At 42.4% G+C, this 24,046-nt stretch overlaps 1 protein-coding gene across 1 annotated transcript in view; it reads right to left on the bottom strand.

Annotated features, from left to right (window-relative positions):
- CALN1 (calneuron 1) overlaps positions 1–21,220 on the bottom strand; it is a 447,751-nt gene extending 426,531 nt beyond the window's left edge. Inside the window, exon 1 of the mRNA XM_074263986.1 lies at positions 20,989–21,220. The gene's annotated coding sequence lies outside the window, so the exon portion shown is untranslated. The remainder of the gene's footprint in view (positions 1–20,988) is intronic.
- Positions 21,221–24,046: the final 2,826 nt, after the last annotated feature.

Below are 24,046 nucleotides of genomic sequence, written 5' to 3'. Positions count from 1 at the left end.
CCACTTTAGGGCTGTCTCCTGTGCTGACAATGTCCTTGCCCATCAACACTCCCTCTTCATTTCCTTGGCTTCCTTCGAGATTCACCTCAAAACCCCATCTTCTGCAAAAGGTCTTTCCCAGTGCCCTCCACTGATGGTACCTTCTCTGTTCAGATCACCCTACATCTACTCTTGTAAATCTTGTGTCAATCTTTGTCTTGTCTTTCCTATTCAAATATATACTCCTTGAGGACAAGAGCTATATTCTCAGCATCTGGCACAGTGCTTAGCACACAGTAGGTGCTTAATAAATGCTTATTTGTTGATTTGACAACCAATATTTTTAACAGAATAAAATGAGGAGTTTGGACTAATATCCCTCCCAATTATAAATCTACAGTGATGTTAAATCAAAAACCCAAAGAACTCAAATTGAAGAGACTGCCAATTATTGCTAATTAGTGAGAAGGATTTACAGCAACACAGGGAAAGGAAAATGCTGAAAAGAAATTCTAAACCACTTTGAGGAGACCTCATTTCCCAGATCCAGAAAATTAAGCAGCTGCAAGAGCATAAGAAATAAATGGACAAGTCAATTAAAAAATGGTATCTCCTCCTAAGCGGAGGGCCTTGGGCCACCTAACCCCAGCACCAATCTCGTTTAATTCTGGAAATGTTAAAAGATGAAGAAATAGTGGTTTTGTTGAAATCATTTAGGGATTCATCTTATCAAAAACATCTGACCTTTAAGATTCCCCATCACAACCAAGGATACTATGCCCCAGGTCCTAGGAAACAAGGGACATATGTCCAATGTGGCTTCTCTTATCTTAGTCATGTCTATTACTTAATACTGCACATATCTATTAAGCGCCAACTATCTTCCAAACACTCTCCTAGGAAGAAGAATGAAACTGTCCTTGTCCTTAAAGTGCTTACCTGTGGGGAAGGTGGGTTCAAGAGGAAGAGAGGTGCTTTACAACCCAACAGAGATTAAGTAATACAAGATCATTGGAAACAAAAGGATGCCCATCATCCAGTGATCATTGGCTCCATGGGAAAACTCAGTATTGATGATGGAAACTCACTCTGGAGCCAAAATTTGTTTGGAAAAGGAGCCAAGGGCCATGGGCTACCATTAATCAGTGGAAAACCCAACACTAACTCTCAACAGCTCGAAGTCTATGATACCTCAAGTTCTCCCCAGCTGGAGCGATCCAAATAAGGTTCCATGGAGGACTGGGATTTTTTCTGAGCCTTTCTTAAAGATTTGGACAGTGGGAGGGGAATGATAAGGAGAATGACAGATAAAAAACATGACAACTTGGGAAGAGTGACTAGGAATAGTTGGATTAGCAAAAAAAAATTGCATAAAGGGAGATAAAACTAGAAATTTATGTTAGGGTCAAGTGTTGAGGGATGGGGAAGGGAAGAGAATTGAATACTAAACTAACAAGTTTGAACTCAGAGGCAATAGGGTGTTTAGGTTTTGGGAGAGGAGAGTGAATTATGTGGTGATCATGTGAAACTGATGGAGGGAGAGGTTGGAGGCAGGGAGGCTATCATAGCTATAGCTTACTTCACCTGGCAGTTGAGAGCCTGACACAGCATGACCTTATACCATTAAGTATAAAATAGGACAAGAGAATACGGAAGAAAGGACAGCATCTCCCACTCACATTTTTACACAAGGCTAATCCCTCAAAAGTGCCATTGGAGCCTTTAGGTCACCTTCAACAGGACATGGACAGAGCATGAATGAGCACATTCAGAGAAATGGTCCCCAGGCAGCTCTGCATGGAACAAATCTTATCCTGAAGGCTGAGACTGAAGGGAAATGTTGGAGTCTCAGTAAGGAACAGGATAAGCATTCTAGACTGTCAACAAAGCACCAAGATTGGGGAATTAGGAGGAAGGGGAAGGAAACTCCACAATTCCTGCTTTTCCCTACAGTGTCCTAGTTGCCAGCATCCTCATCTACATAAACTGAGATGCCAAACTCCCCATTGCTTAAGCCAGCACTTCTCCACCCAAGTGTCACAATCCCAAAGGTGTCAGTTAGACTCTGATATAACAAGGTCTAAATGTTTCAGGTCAAAACACAATAGAATATACCAAAAAGAAGGAGGAGGAAGAGGAAGAGGAGGAGGAGAAGGAAGAGAAGAAAAAGAAAAGAAGGAGAAGGAGGAGGAGAGAAAGAAAGGAAGGAAGGAAAGAAGGAAGGAAGGAAGGAAGGAAGGAAGGAAGGAAGGAAGGAAGGAAGGAAGGAAGGAAGGAAGGAAGGAAGGAAGGAAGGAAGGAAGGAAGGAAGGAAGGAAGGAAGGGAGGGAGGGAGGGAGGGAGGAAGGGAGAGAAAAAGAAAGAAAGAAAGAAAGAAAGAAAGAAAGAAAGAAAGAAAGAAAGAAAGAAAGAAAGAAAGAAAGAAAGAAAGAAAGAAAGAAAGAAAGAAAGAAAGAAAGAAAGAAAGAAAGAAAGAAAGAAAGAAAGAAAGAAAGAAAGAAAGAAAGAAAGAAAGAAAGAAAGGAGGGAGGGAGGGAGAGAGGGAGGGAGGAAGAAAGGAAGGAAGGAAGGAAGATATTCAAACTGTCTGAAGAGGGGTTAGCCTTATTAAATATAAGGTAATTCTCAGCCTCTCTATTTCTACCTTAATGAGGACATGGTTTACCTTCTGCTGGCCTTTGATTTTCTTCTAGCTATAAAAATACAAAAACCCCACAGGCCCAGGGCCATCTTTAAACAGCCTACACTATAAAAAAGCAAAGAATAAACTGCCTAATGTTACTTACAAGTCTCAGAGAACTTTTATGTGAAGTGATATTAACTATGTTTATTTGGCATCTATTTTGTATAGATTTATGTATTTTGTGCTGTCACCTTTGTTAAAATGTAATCTCATTGAGAGCAAACTAATCCCAGGGCCCTGCACATAGTGTGTGTTTATTAAGCATTTTGAGGTCAGGGACTGTCTTACTTTCGTCTATATTTTCAGCACCTAGAATAGTATATGGCACATAGTAGGAGTTTAATAAATGCTTATTGGTTGAATAATCGAATTTAGAATTGAATGATTCTTGGTGTTAGATAGCTAGGGGACACAATGATATAAACCTGTACTTGTGGATATAAGTGAATGCGAATCAGGAAGGCTTGAGTGCTAATTTTATCTCAGATACTTACTGCATGACTCTGGGCCAGTAACTTAATATCTGTCTGACTCAGATTCCTCAATTTTAAAATGGGGACAATAATAGCATCAACTTCCCATGGAAGGGATCTATGAGGATCAAATGATAAAATATTTGTAAGCTGCTTAGCTCAGTGCTTAGAACACAGGCACTTGTTTTCCCTCATTAGATTGTAAGCTATTTTTTGCTGCCTTTTGCCTTTCTTTGTATCCCTAATGCTTAGCATAGCATCTGGCACATAATAAGTGCTTAATAAATGTTTATTGACTGACATTATTCTTTGGAGGCATCTCAAATTCAAACTGTCCAGAATTGGACTGATTATCTCCTCCACTTAGACCTGTCCCTCTTCCAGACTTCCTTAGTTCTGATGAGAGTATCAGATTTCAGTTACTTAGCTTAGACATTGCAATCATTACATCACCACGTCCAATCGATCCATTGGTTTTTCCCTTACGTATCTGAGTTTTTCCTTTCTCTTTATTCAAGGAATAATAATATAATACTAACAACATTTATATAGTGCCTGTAAGGGCGAAAGTCTTCACATAGCCAGTAACTATTGCAAAAATCTCCTACATGAGCTTTCTCCCTCCAGCCTCTGCCTTTTCCAATCCACCCTCCATGCCTTCCCAAAGCACTGGTCTGACCATAATATTCTCCTGACTAAAAGCTTTCAGTGGCTTTCCATTGTCCGCAGGACAAAATACAGCCTCCTTCGGCAGGCTCACACTTAACTTTCCACTCCATTTTGTGCTTGGCCCCTTCTGAAACACAGCCCAGCTGCCCTCTGAATTCAAAAGTCCATCCTCCTCATCTCCACCTCCCAACTTTGTCTGCCTTCAATGCTCAGCTGCTCTGGGGAACCTTGTCTTCTCCATCCAGCCACTCGGCTACCAAAATGGTGCTCCCAAATCCCAAGTAGTACTAAATCACCCCACTGCTCAGGAGATTCCCACAGCTTCCTCTTCCTCTAAAGTCAAATACCTTAAAGCCTCTTTTAGGCATTTTAACCCCCTTCATAATTCAGCCCTCATCTACCCTTCCCCATCTTATGGAATATCCCCCCATTTATACATTGCACAGCCTAGGCAACACTTGCTATTGCTGACTCGCAAGTCTACATCTCCCATCTTTGGGTCTTTGCCCTGGTCATCCATCCTCCATGAGTGGAAGCCATTTTCTCTTCACTTCTTCCTCTTAGAGCTTAGCCCAAGGCCTGGGAAAGACCTGAGCTTAAAAAGGCCCAGGTCTCCCACTGCATCCAGGGCCTTCTCCAGTTGTCCAGCTCTGTATTTGGCCACTGAACCCAGATGACTTGAGAAAAGCCGCCCCCCCTTACTTAAAACCAACTCACTTGTAAGTCATGACATCACCTCCCTGATGTTACGGTCATCTTTGAGAATGAAGGACAAACAACTGAGATAACCTCCTTCTACATGAAACTCTTCCCAATCTTCCACATTTGTGCCCTCCCTTTTTTTTCTCCCTCCCAAATGACCTTGTATTTATTTTCTATATACTTATATGTGTGTATCCATGTATATGTGTTTACACATATATGTATATATGTTTGTTGTTTCCTGTCAGTTTATATGTAGGTGTTTGTGCATATGTATGTGAGTATAAGAGATATATATGTGTATGTATGTATATATGTTTGATGCATCCTGTCATTATATGTAAGTACGTGTCTATGTGTGTTAATACTGTGTAGATATGTTTTGTGGATACGTATGTGAATCTAATAGATCTATGATGTGTGTATGTATATATGTGTATGTGTGTGTTTACACCTATATGTACATGCTTGGTGTTTCCTGTCTATACATATGTAGATTATCATGTATGTGTGCAAATATTGTGTAGAAATGTTTTGTAATTGTGTTTTATATATATATATATATATATATATATGTGAGTATAAGAGATATATATATGTGTGTATGTATATATATATTTGATGTTTCCTGCCATTACGTATGTAAGTATATGCATATATATGTATTACTATTGTGTGAATGTTTTGTGTTTGTATATATGTATGTGAGTATAATAGATATATAATGTATGTGTATGTGTGTATGTTCATGTGTTTATGCATATATTTCTTGTCATTATATATGTCGTTTGTATGTGTATATGTGTAGGAATATTGTGTAGATATGTTTTGTGTTTGTGTAGAAGTATGTGAGTATAATGTCTGTATATATATATGTTTGTTGTCTCCTGTCCTATGTGTATATGTGTGTATGCATTGTCTTCCTTGACAAAGGACAAGGACAACTTCATCTTTGTCTTTTTCCCCCCTCTGCTCGGCATTTTGGCTGGCACATAGTAGGGGATTAGTAAATGATTGTCATTCAATCATTTACTAATGATTGTTCCTCAATCATTCACTAATGGTTGCCCCAGATGGTCATACTCTTCTGTATCCCTCAATGGAAAGTAAGCCTCGTGAGGATAGAAACTGTCATTGTACCCCCTCACACCTACACTTTCTAATATAGTGCCTTGCACATAGTAGGTGCACATTTTGGAATGGATTCAATTCTGAAAAATAAAAGCATGATTTTTAAGCTACCCAGCATGCCTACATTACCCAAAACAGACTGAAACTGGGGGAGGAGGCAGGGATCAGGGGGGAGTAAATTAGGACAGAAATGAAAAGTGACAAGAAGATAAATTACAATCGTGTTGCGATTTTCTATTCCCAAGGGCTTCTGGAACCCAGATTTTCACAGACTATAGCCCTGGTTAGCAACCTGCTTCCTTTTTCAGGAAATTCCTGTTCCTAAGTGACTACTTAATCAGGCATTGTGTGTTTGAATGTATTCATTATATTTTAATTTGATTATATTCCAGCCAGTAGACTGAAACAGATTCGTCCAGATGTGTAATTATTTTCTAAATGCTTATTCTCTTTTTGGTGGCAACCTTGGCGTGGGACTCAGAAAACCAAAAAGCTCTTCCTGAGCACTCGGTGTTCATTAGTCACACAGGCTTCATTAATGGGGATTACTGTCAGAAACCATGGCCAAGAAGCATCCTGTCCAACAACAGCCTGAGAACGCTCCCAAAATCTTCCAACCAGGGGTCCTGCGGCCACAAGGATCCCCACCCACCTATGGGCCCAGCCCTGTCCTTCTTTAGAGATACAGTGTGCCATGGTGTTTAAAGGGCTGGATTTGGAGTAGCTGATATAGTCAAATCCCACACTAATTGTCTAATCCTGGGCAAGTTATTCAATTTTTCTGAAGCTCCATTTATTTGCTCATCTATAAAATGTGAGCCTTAATATCTCATGGGACTGTCATAAGGAAAAGATAAAATAATAAATGTAAAATGCTTTGTAATTGTTAAAACACTATATAAATGCCAGCTTCTATTTTTATTTCCCACTGTTGAATACAAAAAGAAAGCCCAGTTCTCAACCTAAAGTACCTCGTTGCTTAATTAACCCAATATGCCAAATCTACTACAAAGAAGAGAGGCTTCCTAATAGACAGAAAAAATCAATTCAGGACCAAATGGCTCAACAACTTGATTTTACATATGAGGAAACTGATGTTCAGAGCGATGAAATGACTTTCAAGGTCATAGCTGGCAAAGGATGGAGATGAGATTCAGACTCAGGTCTTCCGCCTATAAATCCAGTATTTTCCCCCACTGTTCTACCTCATTCCTCATTTGATATGGATACATCACACTGAACCCCTTGAGTTCCTTCACCTCAAGATTTCCTTTGAAAAAAATTAGGAGGCTGGAACAATCTCCTAGTCATCCAAAAATATTGTTCCCTAGTCCAGAAAAGATCATCATTCTTTCGGATGACTTTGGCTCAGGAACCCAGCTCGGCATTGATACAGTCTCCTCCAGCCTCCTGGATTATAAAGGACGTGAGCAGACTCTTGGTGAATTGATAGTGTCTCCTGGGAGCCAGTAAGAGAGCATATTAAAGGCTGAACTTCTTCAGGATGCCTCAGTCTATCTCTCTGAAGCTTTGTTGGCCATATTTAGAGAAAATACGATTGTAGCCAACCTGGATGATTGATTCCAACCTCTTCTCTGTGTTCAGTACAACCAATGATTTTTGAATGCTTAACCATACCAACTTCTATGCTAGATTCTATAGGAGATCCTAGGTTGGAGTAAATGGGCTTTTTTGAAAAGGTGTTGGTGAAATAAAGGGAGAGGATAGAAACACAACCTCTATATGTGTAAGGCAAAAGAACCATAAAATACAGAAAAGAGGCAGAAGAGTTTAGATGTGATCGAACAGATAACCAATGATTTTCCTTGGAGAAAGTGGCATTGGAGCCGGGTTTTAAAAACTAAGCAGAGTCTAAATAGACAGAGCTAAAAAGGGAGGACACTGGAATAAAGCAAAGGTGAGGAAGAGTAGAGTGTATTCATGGAGCAATGAATTGTTCTTTGGGTGGAATATAGAACAGGTACAGAGAGTTTGTAGATGGCACCAAGCTGGCAGAGACAACTACCACATGGTTTGACAGAGTCTGTACCCAGAAAGATCTTAGCAGGCTGAGAGAAGTTCTTCATGGATATTGTGCAATGGAGTCTTTTGGCAATCTGGAAAAGTCTATGGACCCCCTTGTCTGAATCATGATTTTAAAGCATAAAATAAAAATATAGAGGATTACAAAGAGAACCAATTATACTGAAGCACAGTTATCAAAATGTTTTGAAGAGATTCGCAGACTCCAAGTTAAATACCTTTGAGCTAAAACATTGACCTGAATCTAAGATAAAATTCAAGACACTTGGATTTTTTTAAAATCACCTTTACGTGGTTATAAAGCAGTTCATCTGAAAAAAAAGTGAAGGTTTTAATGGACTCTTAGCTCATTGTAAGTCAGGAGATATGGCAGTCAGAAAATGAATGCAGTCTTGGACTCTAGAAAGAGAGGTAGGGTGTCCAGGCTGAGAGAGGGAGTAATCCTGTCCTACTATGCACTCATCAAGAGCATTATGTGTAGTCCTAAACACTATATTTGAGGTAAAAGACTGATAAATTGGGAAGCATCCAGGGTGTCCTACTATGCACTCATCAAGGGTATTATGTGTAGTCCTGAAGACCACATTTGAGGTAAGAGACTGATAAATTGGGAAGCATCCAGGGTCCTGTCCTACTATGCACTCATCAAGAGCATTATGTGTAGTCCTAAACACTGCATTTGAGGTTAAAAGACTGATAAATTGGGAAGCATCCAGAGAACAGGGACCAGAATGCTATAAAAGCTTATGTTCATGGCTTATAAGGACTGGTTGGAAGAACTGGGAATGTTAATTCTGGAGAAGAAAAAACTGAGGAGATATATGTTAGCTTGAAGGGACTTGATATGTAGGAGAGTTGGTCTTGCTGGGCTTGACCCAAAAGGACAAAATTAGGAATAATGGGTAGAAATAGAGAGGTAGATTCTTTTCTTAACTTTAAGACAATTTCTAAATGATGACAATCCCTAAAGTGAAATGGGCTGCTCCAGGAGCTAGTGAGTATCCAATCTTCAAGAGAATGCTGGATGGCACATTATTGAGGTTCCAGAGGGAGATTCTTTTTCAAGAATGGATTGGGACCAGATGGTATCTGACGTCCTATCCAACTTTGAGATTCTTAGATGGGTGGGAGGCAATACTGAAAAAGAAAGTCGACAACACGTTATAGTGAGCTTTGAAAACAAGGGATGGGGGAGGGCCCTGAATTTCACTTAATAGTCAATAGAAAAGCACTGGGATTTGTTGAGTAGAATGCCATAACTGGAGCTAGGCTATAGGACATTTTTTAATATGACAGTATAATCTAGTTATTGTTTATGTCTACACTATCACGATGCAACATCAGCATGTTTCTCCACGCCCAAGGTCGGAAAGAAATTGGGTTGGTGCCTGTAGGAGTCCGAACAGTCAAAACTCATTGCCCTAGCCTTGTCCACACTTTGTCCTTGGCTTCCTCGTTGCTTTAGCCAGGGTAGTGGACAGAGTAGAAGAGAGGATGATTCACAATGGTGAATGGATTCAATTTCAATAAAACCGTAGGCACCAATATTCAGTCTTCACTAGTAATTATAGCTAATATTAAGCTGACAAAGGACTTTATAATCCATTATCTCACTTAAGTCCCACAGTAACTCTTGGAGATAGGCAATTCAAAGTGCTGCTGCCTCCATTTAACAAAGGAGACAACCATAACCCAGAAAGACTTTGTGATGTCCCATTGCGAGGAAGCATCAGAAGCTGGATTTGAAGTCCAGTCTACAACTCTTTCCACTGTCCAACAAAGCTTCCCAACAGAAAGATGGAGCTCTATAGCTTCATATTCCTCCATCTTTTCAGCTTGGTCTAGGTTGCAAACTCCTTGAAGGCAAGAATCATTTCTCTTTTTGTATCGGAATGACCAGCACTTACCAGTGTCTGATACGTGAGTAGTATTTAATAAATGGTTATTATCTATTGCTGACAATTCTAGGGCCCAGTCCAAAACTGTGGCCTTTGGAGATCTGTTTTGATCCTGATTCTGTCACCTGGGATGTTAACTCTCACTTCTAGTTTTGTGCTATCCTGAGAAAGGTGGTTAGACATTGAAATGGGTGACCAAGGACATTGAAAGGGGTGACCGAGTGGGGTTTTTCCTGGAAGGTCACCAAGAGCAGAAGCAACTCCCACCCAGGAGGAAACTAACCTTCTGGGGCTTCTCCCCTACCCACCCACCAATAAATTTTGGCACAGGTGGAACAAAGATCAAAGGTAGCTTTGACCAAGGAAGCAAAAGTCTATATACTAGGAACAATCAAGTAGATCAAGGTACATTTTGAAACGCCAATATTTTGGGTAACAATCAGTAACACCATGGGGATAAGTAACAAAGGGAAGGAGGGATGTCACCAAAGGGCAATGTTCAAAAGGGGAAAACAGAATCGAGAGAAGAGAGACAGAAAACCTGCCTAAACCTGCCTTATGTTACTTCAGTAACCATGGGAATGAGAGCATAGTGGTTTGTTTGGATTAGATCCAAACTGAACCCTATTGGCTGATACCACATCCCTCTCACCTCAAAGAGGTGACTCCCTATGTCCCAATGGAAAATAGAGAGATGATTCAATATCCCATAGGGCAAAGTTCTTTGTAGCTTTGAAGGTAAAGTTTACCTTCTAAAATTCAGTGAGAGATTCACAGGCAATCACAGGCTCAAATTAGAAGGGATCTCAGAAACCATGTGATCTAACCCCCTCATTTTACAAAGAAGGAATCTTAGACCCAAGGTTAAGGGATTTACCCAAAGCTACACAAGAATTAAGCAGAACTCAGATCCTTTTATTCCAAATCCAGCACTCTTTTCCTTGGAGCCACTCATTAATTTGACAAGCATTTGTTAAGGATATGCTATGTTCCAAGTACCAGGAGTACAAAAACCGAAGCCATTCCTTACCCTCAAGGAGTCTACATTCAACTGTGCATCTACAGCATACACAAAGACAAGTAGATCGTATGCAATTTGAAGTTGAGAGGCTTCATAAATCAAGAGATTCAAGCTTAGTTTTGGTGGAAGACAAGGCTTTGAAAATTCTAGGCATGAGAAATAAGCTGTACAATAAGCTGTAGAGAGATGGCAAATGCATGATAACTTGGGAAAACAACTGACAGTGACTATAAAGGAGCCAGGCACAGGATCCGAGATGTAAAGTTTGAAGGAGTCTTAGAATCCTTCTAATCCTGCCCCCTTATTTTCACACGTGTGCACGTTAAGGAGCAGAGAGGATCAGCATGATCTGACCAAGGTTCTGAAGGCAATGAATGTCAGAGATGGGAACTGAATTAAAGTCCTGTAACTCTAAAGCTGCAGGCATTTTCCACTGTATCATGCTGAGTCCCCCAGTCGGAGATGAGAGATCCAAATGAGGTACTGGCTGCCCCATTTGAGAATCTCTTGGGAATTCCAAAAGCAACATCTCTGCCTTGCACTGACAGTTACTTTTCATCTTCCCTGGCTCGGCACTTGGGCAAGCACCAGCCATGGGAAATCAGTTAATAACTATGCACATTTGATAATAAATTTTAACAATTTAAGAGTGCGGTACAGTTTTATTAGAGTTTTTATTTTATCATACTAATTCAATGTGTAATAACCTGCCAAAGACACAGAATTCACTTGACATATGCTCTGAGCTCTAAGAAATCAAATATGCTGAAGTCATAAACCTTGGGTCACGCCCAACTGGCATCTTGGGGAGGACAGGGGGGGAAGAGATGTTTCCCTGAGCTGGTCTCCATTAACGATTGTCAATGTGGTGCTTCCCAACTGCTGTTTGGGTGTTCCAGTCCCTTGAAATTCCTCCCACCATTAAGGGGTAGGAGGAATATTAAGATACCAAACACACTGAGCTTCCTTAAAGCCTCAGACACCCTAAATTAGACTTCCAGCTCTTCTGGCCTCACTTGGGTTCCTACAGCGGCACAAAGGAGGTTGGGATTGGTTTATAGGGATTGGGCAGATGGCTCACTCCAAACCACCCTCAGTACTGGACAACAGTGATTCTGGCACAATTTCAAACCCTGCAAATTAGCAGGTTCGGGCTTAAAGAAAAAAGAAAGAAAAGAAATCAGCCCAAGCTAATGCAAAAGCTTCTCCAGGATGGAAATCACGCCTTTATTTTTCCCTGTCTTTTCATATTTAAAGCTAAAAAGGATCATAAAGGATGTCTATTCCAACCTCCTCAATTTTACAGAGATGAAAGGAATTGTTCAATAAAGAGAAGAGAGACACATATTGGTTGAGTGATCCTGAGCAAGTCATTATTCTCTTAGCCTCAGCTTATCCATCTGTAAAATGAGAATAACAATTGCTCCTACCTCCCAGGATTGTTCTAAAAAGCAAATGAGTAATGAATGTAAAATGGGAACCTTAAAGCAGATATCAATGATAATTATGCTCATCATCATTAAATAAAAATGGAGTAGGAGGAGAAAAAAGACTTGAGTTCTAGTCTAGGTTCTGCCAGGTACTTTGAATACACCTGGGGAAACCATTTCCTTTCACTTTTCACTGTAATTCAATTTCTTTTCCCATAATATAATAGCTAAATATTATAAATATATATTTACTTATGTTGTATATTATATATGTATAAATATGTAATATTATATATATTGTAAATATTATATATTATAAATATAAATAAATAAATAACACATTTATATAGTGTTTTAACGTTTCAAAGTGCTTTAGCTTTACATTTAGTAAGCCCTCACTAAGTGCTAAGCACTTAGGATAAAATGAAAGGCAAAAACAAGTCCTGACCTCAAGAAGATCACTTTCTAATGGGAAAGACAATGGGCAAAGAATTAGGCCCATTCCCTCTTCAACAATGAGATGAACCAAATCAGTTCCAATAGAGCAGTAATGAACTGAACCAGCTACACCCAGCAAAAGAACTCTGGGAGATGACTATGAACCACTACATAGAATTCCCAATTCCTCTATTTTTGTTCACCTACATTTTTGATTTCCTTCACAGGCTAATTGTACACTATTTCAAAGTCTGATTCTTTTTGTACAGCAAAATAACTGTTTGGACATGTATGCATATATTGTATTTAATTTATACTTTAACATATTTAACATGTACTGGTCAACCTGCCATCTGAGGGAGGGGGTGGGGGGAAGGAGGGGAAAGTTGGAACAAAAGGTTTTACAATTGTCAATGCTGAAAAATTACCCATGAATATATCTGGTAAATGAAAAGCTATAATAAAAAAATAAAGTTTGCGTTATGCTGTACATATATTATCTAAAAAAAAAATTAGGCCCATTAAAAATGTACACATAATAGACAGAGGCAATCACAGAGGGAAAGATGCCAGTAGCCAAAGAAACAAGGAAAGGACTCCTGCAGAAGATGGGAGTTGAGCTGACATGTGTTCATTTAATGGACACCCTCAATAACCTGTGAGATAAGTTATTATTATCAGCACTTTACAAACAAGGAAAATGAGGTTGATGGAGCTGGAGTGATTGACCCAGGATCACTCAATAGGTAAGTGTCTAAGGTGAGATTTCTCTCTCAAGTCCAATATTCAATTTATGACACTGAGGCCTAGATGCCTTCATTCCATTCACCCTAGTTCACCAACTGGCATAAATGAAATCATGGAGCCATACCTAAAGTTCCACCCTTCCCTTTTCATTAGATTTCCACAAGAATCTTTCTGTGGCTTCATCACAAATAGAGGAGATTTGCTTAGGAAAGGCCATTCAAATTCTCATTATTTGAGAAAGCAGAGGGCAGAGAAGTCAAAAAGTGATCACCAAATAGAGTTTTCAAAGCCTAGAAGGAAATTAAACCTGCAAACTATACACTAGAGAGATTGGCTTTGATTTCTGGGGAAACTCTAGGATGTATTATTAAAGAGATGATTAATGTTACAGCAAAAAAAGGAAGCAGTGATCATACAAAGAGTCAACGTTTCTTTGTGAGGAATAGGCTATGCAAAACTAACCCTATGTCTTTCTTTGACAGTTATTGTACTTATTGATCAGGGAAGGTGTAGAGATGGTTTATTTAGATTTCAGCAAGGAACTTAACAGAGTTTCTCATGCTCTCATGGCAAAGATGAGAAGACGTGGGATATATGATAGTACAATCAGGCAGATTAGGGAGTGATTAAATGGACAAAATCAATTATTAACGATTAGATATCAGTCTTAAATGAAGTCTCCAGTGGAGTTCTCCAGAGATCTATATTTACCCTATAAGATTCAGCATTTTATAAGTGACTTGGATAAAATCATAGATGACAGGTTATCAGATTTTTCAGCTGGGGAAGATAGTTCATGTACTGAAAATGTCAGGATCCAATCCAATAGGATGAAATTTAATAAAGATAAATGCAAAGATTTTCTCTTGGGTTCAAAAAGTCAACTTTACAAAATGGGGTACAAACAACTAGAAAAAATAGGGGCACCTAATAACATAGCAAATAGTTTGTTGGCCTAAAGTCAATAAGTTAAATCTGACTAACTTAATTACTGTGTGATGCTAAGTCATTTAAGTTCTGTTTGCCTCCGTTTCCTCAACCATGGAATGGGGATAAAAATAGCACCTATCCCACAAAGTTATTGAAAGAAAGAAAATGAGGTAGTGCCTGGCACAATGCCTGGCATATTAAAGGGACTTGATAAATGTTAATGAGAGTATCCACCATGGAAGCCAAGTCAAAGAGGAATTTCTTATAGATGATGAGCTCTTCCAGATGTTCAGCTTTTCAGATAGCCTTATGCTATTTGCATCAACCTCTAGAATATTAACAAGGCTCCTAAACAAGATCTATAATCATAATCTATCCATTCACACAGGAAAAAGCAAGTGGATGAAAAAATGCCCATTGTCCAGACTAGTCCAGTTAGAAAATCATTCCACAGAACTACAATTATTACATTTATCTTAAACAGACACTGAGGTAGAACAATGTACTGGGCTCCGAATAGATGGAGGAGAACAGGTTGAATTGCCTTTGGAAAGTTGTGGTACTTTTAACCACAGAGACCAATCAGCAATGCCCCATCTTTTTATACTCTATAGTCTTCTGATACAATGACAGCTGGGTGACACAGTGGATTAAGAGCCAGATTTGAGGTCAGAAAGACCTGAGTTCAAATGTGACCTCAGACACCATCTGTCTCCCCCTGGATAAGTCACTTCACTCCATTTACCTCAGTTTCCTCATCTATAAAATAAGCTGGAGAAGGAAATGGCCAATTGCTCCAGCATTTTTCCCAAAAGGGATTATGAAGAATCAGGCATAAAATAAATAAACAAACAAACAAATAAATGAATAAATAAATAAATAAATAACAAAAAATTTCTAATGATCCCGCATGGCTGGTCTTTGAAAAATTCTAGTTCTGAGTCACCCAAAGTACAACTAACAGGCGTATGGTGAGGGCACAAGCATTCTTCCTATCAGTCCAATTCATAACCTTGGAGCTATTTTTGCCCTTCGCTCTTTCTCACACCTCATGCCCAGTTAGTTACCAAGTCCCATCACCTTTACTGACTCAACATCTCTCACATCTGTCCTCTTCTCTCCACTCATACAATCTCTTCTCAGGTTCAGGCCCTTGTCTCCTCTCATCAAGATGATTGCAATAGCCCTTTAATTGGCCTCCTGCTTCCAGGCTCTTATCTCTGATCCATCCCCTTCACAGCTGCCAAAGCGATATTCACATATCTGATCATCTCAATGGCCACCCAAAAATATTTAATGGCTCCACATTTCCCCTAAGATAAACTACAAAATCCTCAGCTTGGCATAGATGGCTCCCACTTCGATTCCAGAATTATTTCCTATCACCAGCCCCATCAAAGCATCTTTCCCTTTCATTCACTCTCTATTTCAGTCAACCAGATCTGCTAACTATCTCCCTTATATAACATCCCATCTGTCTTGGAGCTTTGGTGCAACGGGTCTTTCTTGTCTGGAATATACTCTCTCCTCAGCTCTACTTCTGGAATCTCTGGCTCCCTTCACAGCCCAGCTCAGAAGAGACCTCTTACATGAGAGATTTTCCTGCCCTTCCTCGACTGTTTAGAGTTCCCTCCCCCTTGAAATGATTTGGTATTTTCTTTATAGATCTTTATCTGTGTATATATTATTTCCCCTATAAAATATAAGCTTCTTGAGAGCAGGAAATGTTTTATTTTTGCTTAGGGTGATGCTCACTACAATTGTAGTGCTCAGTAATTTTTTTTAAATTTTAATAAAATTTAGTTGAATGGTAGATTTGAGTAAACTCAAAATACAAAAAAAAAGAGTAAAATTAGGAGACATCTCCCCTTCAAAAAAAAGTAAAAGAGCTGCACGACTAGATCGGATTAGATCATGCATCAAAAACTAAAAGATAATGTATGGATAGCTATTATGTTCCATTGGCATCCATACAAGTCAAGGGATGTGAAGGAAGGTCCAAGGTCAGAACCACAGCATGCTCCTCCCACTTCTGCTTCAGAAGACTTATGGGACAAAATGGACAAGGGTGATGCAGGATAAGAAAGTATAAATGGGTGGTGATCTACACCCATTTGAAGAAGTGGATAAGATCATAGATTCATCACACCTGGCCATTTCCATTACTGTTGTCTTTAAGCTCAAGTTATAAAATCATAGAAATCAAAGAGATTTTTAAAGTCCAATCTTTTATTTATAGGTGAGGAAACTTGAGGCACAGAGAGGTTGAATGGTTTTCCAAGGTCACTAGCCAGGCAGTGTCTGAGATGAGGTTTGACCCCACTTTCCTGTCTACTACTCTATCCACACTAGCCATCACCTCCTGACTAGGCTTTTATACTAGTATTCTGTTTTGATTCTTTCCCCAAGGTTTCATCCCAGTCCATATGTCAATGGCAGACTACTCTTAAAACGCAATTTTCATCTTGTTACATCCCTTCTCACAACTTTCAGGATAAAAAAGTCATCTTTTTTTAGCCTTGGCATTCAAAGCTCTGCCCTATCTAGCTCCAAATTAACTTTTATTACTTCCCACCATGAACTTTCCACTCTAACCACATTAATCTATCCCTAAAGTCTGATTTATTCTATACATCTGTTCAACTCATCCCATCCAAAATACTCCAGAATCTCTTCCATTTCATCAATACCTTTTTGAATCCCACTTACCCCTCAGAGACTCATTTCATCTCTACCTCCTTTAGAGAGTCTACCTTGTCTGTGCCTACTATGGAGTGTGTGTCTTGTCCATGAGTGCAAAGATATTAAGGGTTTTAGGTAAAAGCATCAGTCTACTTGCTCCAAGCCCAGTTGCCATATTGATAAATGCTAAAGGAAGGATTGAGGAGGTGGGAGACTAAGTCCCACAAGAATACATAGGAGAGAGAGAGAGCGAGAGCGAGAGAGAGAGAGAGAGAGAGAGAGCGAGAGAGAGAGAGAGAGAGAGAGAGAGAGAAAGAGAATCAGAGAGAGAGAGAGAATCAGAGAGAGAGAGACAGAGAGAGAGACACACACAGAGAGAGAGAGAGAGAGAGAGAGAGAGAGAGAGAGAGAGAGAGAGAGAGAGAAGAAGAAGAAGAAGAAGAAGAAGAAGAAGAAGAAGAAGAAGAAGAAGAAGAAGAAGAAGAAGAAGAAGAAGAAGAAGAAGAAGAAGAAGGAAGAAGAAGAAGAGAGAGAAAGAGAGAGAGAGAAGCGAGAGAGAGACAGACAGACAGACATAATTTGCCCTAGAATGTAAGTATCACAACTGGGAGGTGAATGCAGAAGCTATGACTGAAGAGCCCAGACTGCACCCCTTATTCTAGGCTAGAGGGGAAATAGACAGAAGCTAGTCCTGGAAGGAGTGTAGTGAAGCTCTCCAAATAATACAGATTGCAAATAATTTCCCCATTCTGACCAGTGTCACAAGAGGACAGATTGGGAATCAACGGGAGTCTGGTATAAATGTATACTGCTGTGTGGGTCACTTTGAGTCAAACTCAGTTTTCCCCCACAATCAGATTCTCTTTATACCTAAGTAAGTTTCTTCCTAGGACCAGTGGACCTGTGCTCAATTCACTGTGTTAAATAAACAGCACAAAAGTTGCTTTCATCAAAGTGCTGAAAGCCCACCTACCTACCAGCTAATATTCTGCTGATCAAAATTCAAAAGTTGGAAAGGATTCTGAGGATGAGCTCACTTTACATATAAGGAAACTGAGGAAAGCTAAGTGCCTCAGCTCCTTCAAGATAAGTGACAGAACCCAGAGTTGAACCCATTTCTACAATTCTGAGTTTAGGATAGTTAAGATAGAATTCTATCCCTCATGAGGTTCTGAGGGACCGTCCTGATATCCTGGGCATCTTAGATGACTTTTTTAATCTTAAAGAAAATGGGTCCATTGTGCCTTCAAATTAATTTCTCAGCCCTATGTGTTTATTTAACTGTAGGCTGCAGTCCTACAATCATTAGTCCATCAATAGATATTACATCATAATTGGCTAAGAGTCTATTGGTTTGTTGTGTGGGTTTTTTAAGACTAGCCTAATGAGCATTATTTTGATGTACTTAAAAGCTCCTATGCAGGACAGCAGCCATCTATTAAATTTTCAAATAAACAAGAAAACATTATGTTTTAAACAGAAATGAATGCAAAGGGACAAATCTATCCATTTGTGGGTCACTAATGGGCACTATCTTTTTGATAAGAGACATCTAGACCAGGCCAGGAATGGCCCAAGGGAAAAGACGCCACTGGAGAAATGACGAGTAAGATTCTGGGGGTCTGAAGAGCTGGATTCTAAGTCATAGAACAACTTAGTGATCCACTATGTGGCCATGGGCAGGGCTCTCGGTGGGCCTCGGTTTTCTCCTCTGTAAAATGGAGAGAATAACCTAATTCACAGGATCACCTGAGATAATAATATATGGAATGGGTTTTATAAACCTTCCAGCTACCTCTATATAAATGTCAACTAATATTATTGTTTCTAGTTCTAAAGGGCCTATTATTTTCCCTCAGGCCTCTTTGATTCTCTCAATAGGAGGAAATAAATAGGAAAAGTTGGCTCCGAGATGTTCACTGTCGTTCAGGAACAGATGGCAAAGAGTAAAGTTTCCTCCCAAAGCACCTTCATTGCCTAAAGATGGAGGCAGCGCAGAGCAAAAAAGGGAATCCCTGGGTTCCAAACTGCCGATCTGCAAATCAGATCCATAATTTTAGAAAGGAGGAAAGAGTGTGGGATGGGGGGAGGGGAGAAGAAAAAAGTCATCTATTCCTGCCCACGATACCAGGACTGTCCCTCATTCTAATGATAGAATAGAAGGATAGAATTCTAAATCTAGATTTAAATCCTTCCTCTGACAATTAATAATTTGTGTGACATAGACAATCACGTTCATCTCTCTGTGCCTCAGTTTCTTCATCTGAAACATAAGGACACTGGACTCTTTGACCTCTAATGTCCCTTCCAGCTCTAAATACATGATCTCATAGACTCCAAAGCCAATGATCTTTACACTACACATGTAGCCTGTGATGCTAAGAGTCTGTGACCTGTGCCCCATCTGGTGGCCTGGACCTTTGAATATGGGTGGGGGTTGGGCTATGGCCTATCTACTTTCTCACCTGTGCCTTAATTAAATCACTTTCCCAATGACCTCCCCAGTGTCCTGGATAGCCAGACACCCAGGAAAATAACACACAGATCACCAGACCACAAAATGGAACCTAAGCAGAGAAAAGCTAATGGAAAAAAAAAAATTTTAAACCTTGAAGAATAAAATAAAACCACTTAACTCCTGCAGCTTTCATCCCTCCTTCCCTTCGGACTTAATAACAGCTTATACTGATTTCACGGGCTCCTGTTTGCAGAGAACTCCTGGTCGGGGTCCTTGTTTGGGGCTCCCCAAATGATCCCCCAAATCCTCGGCTGCCTGGTGCAGTGATTACGAATCCCATCAAGGATTCCATTTGGATTCCTTGAATTATCTCTCTCCATTCACTAGAGAGCTCCCAGGCGGTCTCGGTGTGCTATATTATATGGGGAAAGCACCCCCAGCCTTTCCAGGCTCCCGGACGGGCTCGCGGCACCGGGGCAGGGAGAAAGTTTAATCCCCCTCCCCGGGGTTTGGGAGGAATTTGGCCGCGCTCTCTGACCACTGTACCGCCGGTGGAAACAGCCTGTGACATTCCAGGCTGGAACTTGCCGGCGAAATCCTCATCCGGGTGGATCAGCTGCTTCCTCTCTTTCTCCCCCCCCCCCAACACCCCAATCCCCTTCCAAAACTGCCTAATTGTCCAAAGAGGTTTTGTCCATAGCCTTGGGGAGCTTAAATCCTCAAGGGGCTGCTCCTTTGGGAACTGGCAGCCTTTAAGGAAGGGCAGAGATCAGGTGAATGGCTCCCCAAAGTCAAGGGACTTAGTCCTTCCTAAGTGAAGAAGGCTTAACTTCACCCGGGGCCTGGGTGGTCACACCAGGCAAGATTTCAAAGCTTTATTGGGGGGAGGGGAGGGTGCTGGAGAAAAAAAAAAAAAAAAGAAAGAAAAAAAAGACTTCACCTAGAAGAAATAGTCCAGGAGGAAAACAAAACAAAACAAAACAAAACAAAACAAAAAAAACAATTGGGGATTTAGAGCTAGCGGTTCTAAGCCCACCTGGTGCAATTGACAAAATGCAATTTACAAGGAAGATAAATCCTCTCCCGGGACAAGCCGGCTGGGCTCACTCCGAGCAGACCCGACTCTCCTCCCTCTGAGAAGCCCTTATTAGCACGGAACTCTTTGAGGGGCCGCGGAGGAAGGGATCCCCCGGCTCCCAAGCCCTTTGCATCGTGGGGGGCGGAGGAGAGGAGGGGGAGGGGAACGAGCCGGCAGGGTGTGCCCCCCCAGGCCATTTAGAGGGAGGGGACGAGTGGGGCCATCCCGCAGAGCAGCCTCCCAACTTCTGCCAGCCTGAGTGGCAGGTCACGGTCTCAGAGTAGAAGGAGCCCGGGTTATGCCCTTTCCTTTCAGCGGCAGAGGGAGGGGATCCCCCCCGGAGGAAAGCTTCTTGCGGTAGTCCGGTTAGAAGGAAGCACCCCCCCCCAACACACACTTCCGAAGGACTTTGCGAGCTAGGGAGGCCCCCGGCCACAGCAACCGCGCCGGGACCCGGACGCGGCCAGAGACGCCCCGAACCGGGAAAACTTGGCTGGCTCTCAACTCAGCCCAAAGTGGGGAGGGGACCGACCCGACCCGGGAGGCAAGCGGGAGGGAGCGGCCGGGGAGCGCCCATGCAGCCGGACCCGGAGGTCCGGAGCCCCCCCTCCTTCCTCGGCTCATACCTCCTGCTGCTCTCAGGGCACAGGCGTCCGGGATCCATGGCCCGCGGGGAGCTCGGGGGGGTCTGTCAAACCATCGCCGAGGAGCCGGGGAAGCGCGGCCGGCCGGCGAGCTAATGAGAAGGGGCTGATGCCTCCGTTTGGGGAGCGGATAAGATTTAAAGGGCTAGAGTCCCAGGATGGGGGGAGGCAGTGGTGCGGTGCCCGCCGCCGCCGCGTCCCCGCCGCTGCTTGTGCCGCCGCCGCCGCCGCTCTCCGCTCCTAGGAGAGCCTCATGCAGTCCGCGCTCTGGGCTGAGCCTGACACGGAGCCCAGGGGGCGGCGAGGGGAAGCGTGCAGGAGCCGAGCCAGCGGGGCCCTGCGGCCCGGACGGCCCGCGCCCGGGGTCCGGGGCCGCGGGGCAGATCCTGCGCCCCCTCCGGCTAAAGGGACGGAGCCGGGCTGGGTGCACCCCGCGGGCCCCGAACCCCCCCCCCCCAACACGCGCACGCAGGCTGCTGGCTGGGGTACGGCCCAGGTGGCTCGAGCTCCTAAACAAGGGAACCCCCCACGAGCCGCCCTCCCGGGAGGCTGCTCATTGTGCGCCAGCAATGGGTACAGGTGCAATCCGTGGGCTGGAGGCTGAAAAGGAGCAGCGTGAGTCACGGGGAGAAAGGGCGCGCAGGGACTCAGTGTCCCTGGGATGGGAGTTAGCCCCGCAGGGAGAAACCAAACCCGGGCTGCTTCCTGCGTGAGAGGGTCCGGGGGTTACAGCTAGAATATCCGGAATCCCCTACGTCATTTTACAGATGAGGAAACTGAGGCAGAGAGCCCTTACCCAAGGTCACGAGGCAGCCAGGCTGGAATTGGGCCCGGAATTGAAAGCAGGGCTTCTCCACTAACTTTCTAAACCACCCCCCAGTGCCTTTCGAGTGTGGGAGAGAAAGCCTTCTTTTCTGGGGGCCTCCTTTAGACTCACCTGAAACCCCCCAGGCCAATTCTGATGGGAAGGTGAACTGCACAAGGGGGTTGAGTCCCAGCTCTGCCATCAACTAGCTACGTGACCTTGGCTACACAACGTGGCCTCCCTGGGCCTTGGCTCTGGCCTTTGCAAAATGAAGTTGACCAAGAGGCTAGAAAGGGACACCACACCCGGAGTCACCGAGTCCTGAGTTCAAAACCTGTCCCCACCACTGCAATACGGAGCAAGCCATTTCTTTCTTCCACAGAAAGGAGGAAGCTGAGCAGAGGCAACTCCCAGAGGCCTCCCAGCCTTGAACCTGTGACCTCAAGCTCCACAAACACATAGCAAGTGGTCCTCGAATCTGTAAGCACGTGGGATGCTTCTACTGCTGACCTTTACTCAGCCAACCGCCTCTAGAACCAGTCTAGGCCCTGCCCAGAGTTATATTACTAGATGTTGTTGTGATTCATATGATACAAATGCACATAAAAACATGAGTGAACTCGTAGCAGCTTTTGGTCCTTAGGTACTTTCTCCATCGGTGGGTACTAATAACTGCTACCCTGTGGTTCCATTGGCTAACGTTTAAAAGGGAGTCTTTGTATTGGCAAAGGTTGGGCACTAAAAGACCAGAAATCCCCAAGATCCTCTCAAGCTCCAATCTTCTGGGATTCTGCGGATGTGGATGGCTCAGGATAATCCATCACTATAAGAACAATTTAGACACTCACCTCACTGCTGTTCGTTATATAGCTCATTGGTCATCGCCGGGCAGACAGTCATCCCAGGGACTTAGAGATCCCCAGGACTCCGGTGGCTTCCCATTGGATCATAGGCCTGGAGCAGGAAGTAACCCTGGAGGCCAGGGAGTCCAAATCCCTGGTTATACCAATAAGGAAACTGAGGCTGTGGTCTGCTCTATTGCCAGTGCCTGCCCTCTGGGATTACCTCCCATTGATGCTGTATAGATCTTGTACACCCATAATTGTTGAATACCTCAAAGGTACACTTTTGCCTTCTCATATTTAAGACTTAGCACAGTGCCCGGCACCTGGTAGGTGCTTAATAAATGCGAATTGCTCAAATGGTTCCCTAAAATCACATAGGAAATGTCAGAGGAAGGTTTGAACCCAACACCTCTGACCCCAGGGACCACCTCCAATTAACAGTTTAATTAACCTCTAATCACAGCCAAAGCAGCAGACTAGAAACAAACCTTCAGTGAGGAGTTTGTCTTGGATACTCTCGTTCTTGTTCCCTTCTTCCCTCCTCCGTGTCTCCCTTCTTCCATTAAACCTTGCTCTCAGACAGTCTGGTATCAGCCCTTTACACATCAGTGAGAATGAGTGTTAACCACAACTTCCCTCTTCCAGGAAGGTCTCTCTCCATAAGGACACAATCAATGAGTTGTCCTTCCCAGGCCTGGAAATTACATTGCCCAGGATGCTTCCTGCTCTGCCGGCTAATGTCAGTTATGTGAACAGTGGGGGTGGGGTTAGCCAAGGTGATGGTCCCAAGGGAAGCCATCTAATAACAATAACAGGAATAATAACTGATTTAATAAATTGCAGTCATCATAACTATAATATTGATTATCAAATAGGAGACAGGGACAGAACCCATAATTTCAGTAGTATAGGGAACTCCCAGGTGAGGAAACTCTCTTACCAGTGGAGATTGGTACCTTCTCGGTAACTATAGTCTTAAAGAGATGTCTAGAAAACAGAGGTAAAGTGACTTGCTTAGGATCACGTAGTAGGTTAGCTTCCAAGCCAGGACAAGGACCTGCCTCCTTAGCCAGCGCTTCTTTCTTCATCTATCCATATGGCCATGGTTAATTCTGGTTCTACTCTTGGGATTACCCCCATGTTCACTTTTTACAAGGCCCAGGGAGAGAGCATCATGAGTTCCAATCCAGTCTCAGAGCTTTACTAGCTGTGTGACCCTGGACAAGCCATTTAATCCTGTTTGCCTCAATTGCTTATCTGTAAAATGAGCTAGAGAAGGAAATGGCAAAGTGCTCCAGTATCTTTATCAAGAAAATCTCAAAAACAACAGAAGCAACAGTATTTGATTATTACCCATCTTTCCACATGACTCTACAAGGCGGGTCATCAA

Source organism: Sminthopsis crassicaudata, chromosome 4 (assembly GCF_048593235.1).
Source record: "Sminthopsis crassicaudata isolate SCR6 chromosome 4, ASM4859323v1, whole genome shotgun sequence".
Taxonomy (NCBI): domain Eukaryota; kingdom Metazoa; phylum Chordata; class Mammalia; order Dasyuromorphia; family Dasyuridae; genus Sminthopsis; species Sminthopsis crassicaudata.
Note: the sequence above shows the minus strand (reverse complement) of the source record. Positions and strands in the feature narration are given on the sequence as shown.